The sequence below is a fragment of the Coptis chinensis genome, chromosome 2, assembly GCF_015680905.1.
Source record: "Coptis chinensis isolate HL-2020 chromosome 2, ASM1568090v1, whole genome shotgun sequence".
NCBI classification, from domain to species: Eukaryota; Viridiplantae; Streptophyta; class Magnoliopsida; order Ranunculales; family Ranunculaceae; genus Coptis; species Coptis chinensis.
This window is the reverse complement of record NC_141457.1, coordinates 27,564,258-27,571,328: the sequence shown is the minus strand read 5'-3', so window position 1 is coordinate 27,571,328 and position 7,071 is coordinate 27,564,258.

Genomic DNA, 7,071 nt, shown 5'->3' with positions numbered 1-7,071 from the left:
TCCCGACGATCGGTCGCGATGAACTCTACAAATAGGCGGGAAGTTGTAAAATGCCAAAAGACCGACTGCCATCGATTGATCGTGTACATGGACCCAATAGGCGGGCCCATAAGATTTGATGAGTCATCATGCAAGTCAAGACAAAGGTGCAAATAATTGGTGCAATTTTGACGCCTTGCATGAAGTTAATGAGTTAGTTGGATTTAGGTGATGATTATCTAAAAAAATGAAAGGTGTCAAATGGGAGTTAGTTGTGGATAAGTGAAAAATAAATGAGAGGAGAGTGTTTCACGTGGGAGAAGAGAAAAAGGCTCTCTTATGTAAAGGGGGGCTGATTTTGGGAGTTGGAAGCTTTTACTTCCTTGACTTTTACTTTTCATTTACATCCATGTCTTTAATTTTGTTTTTTTAGTTCTTAGTTTTTGAGAGAAAAGCTTGTAACTTGTTAATGGGGAACTCTCTCTAGTTTTTAATAAACTCTTCTTCATTTAGGTAAAAACAGTTGTAGTTTTCTTTGTTTCATTCTCTTTTTTTTTCATTTCACATATCTTCTTGTAGTTTAATTCAATCCTAGGATCATGAGCTAAAACTCTCCCAAGTGGGAGGGTTAATGATGCTCATGTGAGGATCATGCTACAAATTTAGGATTCCAAAATCACTACTTAAAAGACTTAGGTTCTATTTTTCATCCCGGTCCCAAAATGACAGAGATTGACAATTATCTGATCAATTGTTGTAAAGTAGAACTAGGAGTTGGAATGATATTTCAGAGATGAAATATCATTTCAATTCTACATGCTAGCATGATATGTTTAGAGATAGGTATATTATGTTAGGGATTTGAGATGATAGTGACCTGTTTCTAAAAGACTTGTAGCTAGGCCTTGCATGAGTAGGATTAATCATTCCCTATCTCTCTCTCTCTTTCATTTAACTATAAACAAACTTACAAATTTTAGATAACTTGTGTAAAAAAAATCTATCTATAAAATCCTTCTCACTTAGTTCTCCAAAGTGTAGATTCCAGTTGTGATCATTTAAATTCTTGTCTTAGAAGTTGGAACGAAATCCCTACTCGAACTAGATTGACATTCTCAAAGAAAAAAAAACAGTGAGTAAGGAATTATTGAGTTTTAGCACCTAGTAAGTCAACTTCTAGCATGGAATTGCTCCAAGGGGAAACCCCCCACGCTCATCCTTTCATATATTTCTTTTTCTTATGTTTTCTTCATTTTTTTAAATTTCCCGCATTTTTGCTACTGATAAACATTCCGGTTTTGGTTGAACTGACAGGTTCCAAATGCTAGGACCTGGAAACTAGGCTACAACAATCACTAAGCTTACTGTGAAACATTTGGTCTTTCAGGCACGCGTTTCTTTTTATTTGGTGGACTTAAGGGAAGCTTGCAGTGTTCCAAATTTTAAATATTTTTGCATGCTTCACATGTATGTAGTTATTGTGTTATAGTTAATGGACTATATTTTTATGTATTAGGTTAGTAATATGCATTAATCATGTGAATACTGTGAGTATATATATATGCGTTAACTGGTCATGAATTACATATTAATGTATATATACATAAAAATAGAACCGTTTCAAGATGGTTATCTATATATATATATATATATATATATATATATATATATATCTAAGTCACATGTTTAGCATATATATTATCGAAAGTGAGTGATTATTTGCATGTTAGCATCTATAACTTAGGAGTTATACATAGTAATTAGGATGTGTTTTGGTATTTTGGCCATAACTTTGGCTACGGTTCTCTGAATAACGCGTGTGAGCTCAATTCGAAAAGATCTCGACGGCGCGCACGCTGTCTCCACCCAGCTTTGCTCGGTGGAGGTCATTTTCGAGGTCAAAATCAACTATTTTCCCCTCCAAAATCATCATTTTAGAAAATGGTGTTGTTTAATAAGTCGATTTTGTCATGAAAGAGGAGAACATTCCAACGAGGGTTAAAATCTGAGTTGGGTAAGTTGTTTCTAAACCTTAAGGGGTGAAGCTGCTCTCTATATGACATTTGCAGTCTCAATGAGTATTGACGAAATCGAATTATTATGCAATACAAAAGTCGTATTTTAGTCTAGGTAAAATACGTTGCCTCGCTTAGTTTACGTTTTCACATTTTAGTATATATATGCATTATATATAATATTTTCACATGCTACCATATCTAAATCATTATGAGTAATTCAAATTTGCCTCAGAATCAGAGATATAATGACACGCTAATATCGATTTACAAATTAGCGCATATATATCATTACATCTTGATGTATATTTGCCCTGCATTTATGGAAATATTTATCGATGATACAACCTTGCCTATTCAGATAGCTATAATTATGAGTAGAGTATCTTCACATGCTACCTGCATCTAGTATAGTATGAGTAGATCGTATTTGTATGTTTGTATTTTCACCCTTGCATAAATCGTGAAAACAAAATAATAAAAAAAAAATAAAAAAAATAAAAAAAAAATAAAACGACCTTGCATAAATTTTAATTCCATAACTCTTAATCATATTCCAACGGTGTCTAGGAAACTTGACAGATTGAGGTTACTTTTAATTAGAACCGCGTTTGCACGGAAAGCCTCCCCTCATATCTCTCTTGTGACCTCGGGTTGTTGGTTTATGTACACGTATTCCTAGTTTCACCGCTACGTTAAAGAACTTGGGCCTACGTTGTTCAACTCTAATGATTGAACATAATTATAAAATTCAAGTAATAATAAGTTCCTTCATCCAATTAGATCTAAGTTTATGCTTGCATGAGATTAAGGTCCGGTTCTACTAAAGAATTTGAACATACTTATCGTAGGAGAAAATACGATAAGCAAGCCATGTAAGTTCTCACCTCCACAAAGTTCTTCATCTATTAATCAACAAGATTCCTTGTCACATTTTTCCGTCATTCATTATGGTCGATTTAAAATCCAAAGAAATTGAGAAGCCCCTTTCGGACTTCTATACAAACCTTTACAGAAGGACCTTCTTCCCAAGATCAAACTTGAGGACATTGTCGGTGATTTTCGAATTCCGCCAAACGCTTTTTAGTTTGTTACCTATGTATCATGGTTTGGATCATGAAAACCATACAATCATCTTCGTGAGGCTACAACAAGTAGCCACAACATTTCACCATCAAAACCGCCTCTAAGGAACAACTCTTGCTTCGGGCCGTTTCCATTCACTTTAGCGGATAAAGCGTCAATTCCATTAAGCAGGACAACAGCCACAATCCATAGACACATGGAATAAACTTGTTCAAGCTTTCATGCTTCAATTTTACACTTTAAGAAAACTACCGAAATGCTTGGAGAAAATTCAATTCTTTTCGGTAAAATCCTCATGAATCCTTTTTGCGGAAGCATGGAGTCGCTTTTATCGATCTTCTTTTTAGAATGTCCTCATCACCAACTAGACAAAGTCGTCCTTGTTCGCTCATTCTTTAATGGACTTTTCGATCATCAAAAAGAAACTCTTGATATAATGAATGGCGGTTGCTTCATGGACAAAGGAGCTATGGGAAGATATACTTTTCTTTGACAAACAAGCAAAAAGGTACACATTAGGGGTAACACTCCATTCTTCTAGGTCATCTAAGGATAATGTTACAAAAGCTACGCCTATTTTGAGGTAAAACCCCATCCCGAAGTTGAAAAACTGATAGAAACCCCTCACTAAAAAATAGATGCTCTTGTAGTTCAAGTAAACGATCAACTTCCACAACAGCCATGAACGTTAACACTTCCCCATGTGTTCTATGTCTTAGTCCGCACCATCTTGATGCTTATTGTCCCTTGTTACATGCTACCCCTAACCAAACACCGAGGAGGCATGTGCATTCAACATTCCTAATGCACCATGGAGACAACATCCAAATTTCGCCATGAATAACCAACAAATGGCTCCTCCGTGTTTCGCAAATCCAATTGCTCGACCAATCAACAATTTTATTCCATACCGCCAAGGAAATAATCAGCAATACCAACAAAGTCAAAATCAATTTCAAAGTAATTCAAATGCTAACTATCAAAACAACCGCAGCCTTTGTTCCAAATTTAATCCAAATTCGGCTATAATCAACAACTTCTCAAAGAATAATCGTGGAACTAGTAACTGCTGTAACAACCTATGCCTCCCCCGCATCGATAAGACAAGTGAGATGTTCTTCGCTACATGAACCAACAATCACAAATCCTAACGCCTATCCAACAATCAATTCAACAATTATAAAAGAAGACAAGAGCTTTAAAGGCGTGTTTCGCCAAGCAGATTCAACCCTAAGCCCCACAAACACGCCTTTGAACTCACTAATATACCCGGTACAAGTACTCCAACCAAGGTGAGGTGAATGCAATCACTACTCTTCGATCCGGGAAAACCGCTGATAATCAAACCAGATGCCGATGATAAAACAAACGATACCGAGGTTCCAAGGAATCGTTTTGATAATGAACCTCAAATGGACACACCAAGTTCAACGTCACAATCTAAAAAATTGGGAAATGAATGTGTGGACCCTTATGCCAAATTCGCCCTTAAGGCACCATTTCCTGCCCGTTTGGCAAAGAATAAACCGGATGAAAAACTTTGATGAAATTAGGGAAACCTTTAAAAATTTGACAATAAACTTACCTTTTTCGATGCCCTAAAGCAATTACCAAAACATGCAAAATTTTTGAAAGACATGTGCACCACAAAAGAAGAACAAATGTGCCTCCTCAACGGGCTTTCCCCATCGAATGTTTCCTTCCATCAATCAATACAATGGTATAGTAAAATACAAGGACCCCAAGAGACCAACAAGTTCCATGCACATTAGGTGATAAGTATACGGCTACGGCACTAGACCTAGGAGCTAGTGTGAACTTACTTCCTTATTACTTGTTCAAACAACTAGGTCTACATGAGCTTAAACTACTACCACGATGACTTTACAATTAGCCGATCGATCCATTAAGCATCCGAAGGCATTGTGGAAAATGTCCTTGTAAAAGTCCAAGATTTTTTTATCCCGTAGATTTTGTCATTTTGGATACGAAGTTGCCCGTGACTCCATTCCTATCATATTAGGGCCCATTCCTCGCAGAATCGCTAACGCTCTTTCATAAACTGTAGTGGATGGGTCCATGACCATGTCCTTCGGAAATCTTTCTGTCGAGGTTAATGTGTTCAAGTTGATGAAACAAATTCGGAGAATGATATTGATGCGAAGTTTAACATGATTGACACCTTCGCAGACAAGAATATTTAACAAACTCTTTTCCTCAAGATGAAGTACACCAATTCCATTCTTTTGGCGGTTGAATTTGATGTTGATGATTATTCAAAGGAGGTATTACATGAGTTTTTTAGAATCAATACCACCAATTGACTCTACTACCATCCTATCAGTTTACTTGGACGAAGATAAACTGTTTTCTCTGGAAAACGACTTTCCTCAAGAATCTTTAATACCCACTCCTCCCCCCCTCGACTTAAAGCCTATTCCTTCGGACTTAAAATACGCATAATTAGATCCAGATGGTAGTCACCCAATTATCATATCATCACAATTGATTGCCGATCAGGAATCACGGTTAATTAAGGTCATTCAAGAACACCGCTCGCTATGGATGGTGGTCTCGATGACATTAAAGGCATTGACCCTACGGTGCACTCATCGCGATACATCTTGAAGACAATGCCAAGACATCGCGGCACCGCAACGTCGCCTAAATCCAACCATGAAGGATGTGGTACGGGAAGAAATTTTAAGGTTACTTGATGCAGTGTATTATTTACCCCATCTCGATAGTGTTTGGGTAAGTCCGGTCCATGTTGTTCCCAAGAAGTCCGGAATTCTGGTTGTGCTAAATGATAAAGATGAATGCATATCCGCCAGATTCCAAAGAAGTGGCGAATATGCATTGACTATCTAAAACTTAATGCAAATCACTTGTAAGGATCATTTTCCACTCCCATTCATTGATCGATGTTTGAACGGTTAGCTGGTCATGCATTTTACTGTTTTCTTGATGGCTTTTCGGGATATTTTCAAATCGTCATAGATCCCGCTGACCAAGAAAAACAATGTTCACCGCCTTTTGGTACTTTTGCATATAAACTAATGCCATTTGGCCTTTGCAATGCACCCGCATATTCTAACGCCAGATGCTTCATATCTTCATTGATGATATGGTTGAACGCTTTATGGAAGTCTTCATAGACGATTTCTCATTATATGGTAATTCTTTTGATAACTGTTTATCAAATCTTGAAAAGGTTTTAGTACGCTATGAAGAGAAAAATCTCGTTCTTAATTGGGAAAAATGCCATTTTATGGTTACAAAAGGAATAGTACTAGGTCACATTGTTTCGGAAGGAAGGAATCTAAGTCGATAAAGCAAAGATTGAAAAATTGCTTCCTTGCCTATACCAACTTCAGTTCGGGAAATACGCATTTTAGGACACGCAGGTTCTATAGGAGATTTATTCAAGATTTCTCAAAGGTTGCCCGACCTTTTTAACAAATCTCTTACTTAAAGATGCCGATTTGACTTCACTTTCGATTGCAAACAAGCTTTTGAGACCTTTAAAGTATGCCCCGACTACAGTCCGATAATTCAACCACCGATTAGTCTAAACCTTTTGAATTAATGTGTGACGCCGAGTGACTACGCTTATTGAGCTGTCTTAGGGCAACCGGAGAACAAGCCAATTGTCATTTACTATGCTAGTAAAACTCTTAATGACGCCAACGAACTATACCACCACTGAAAAAAGAATTTCTAGCAGCTTGTATATGCCCCGGATAAGTTTTCGCCCTTACCTAGTTGGTTCTTCTACAATAGTCTACACCGACCATGGGGCCGCTATCTATTAGCAAAGAAAGATGCCAAATGTAGGTTGATCCGGATGGATCCTCCTTTTGCAAGAGTTTACTCTAGAAATTAGAGATAAAAAAGGTTGCGAGAACGGGTAGCAGATTCATTTATCAGGACTCATTAACGATGTCAATAATGAGTCCAAAACCAATTCACGATTCATTTCCGTGATGAA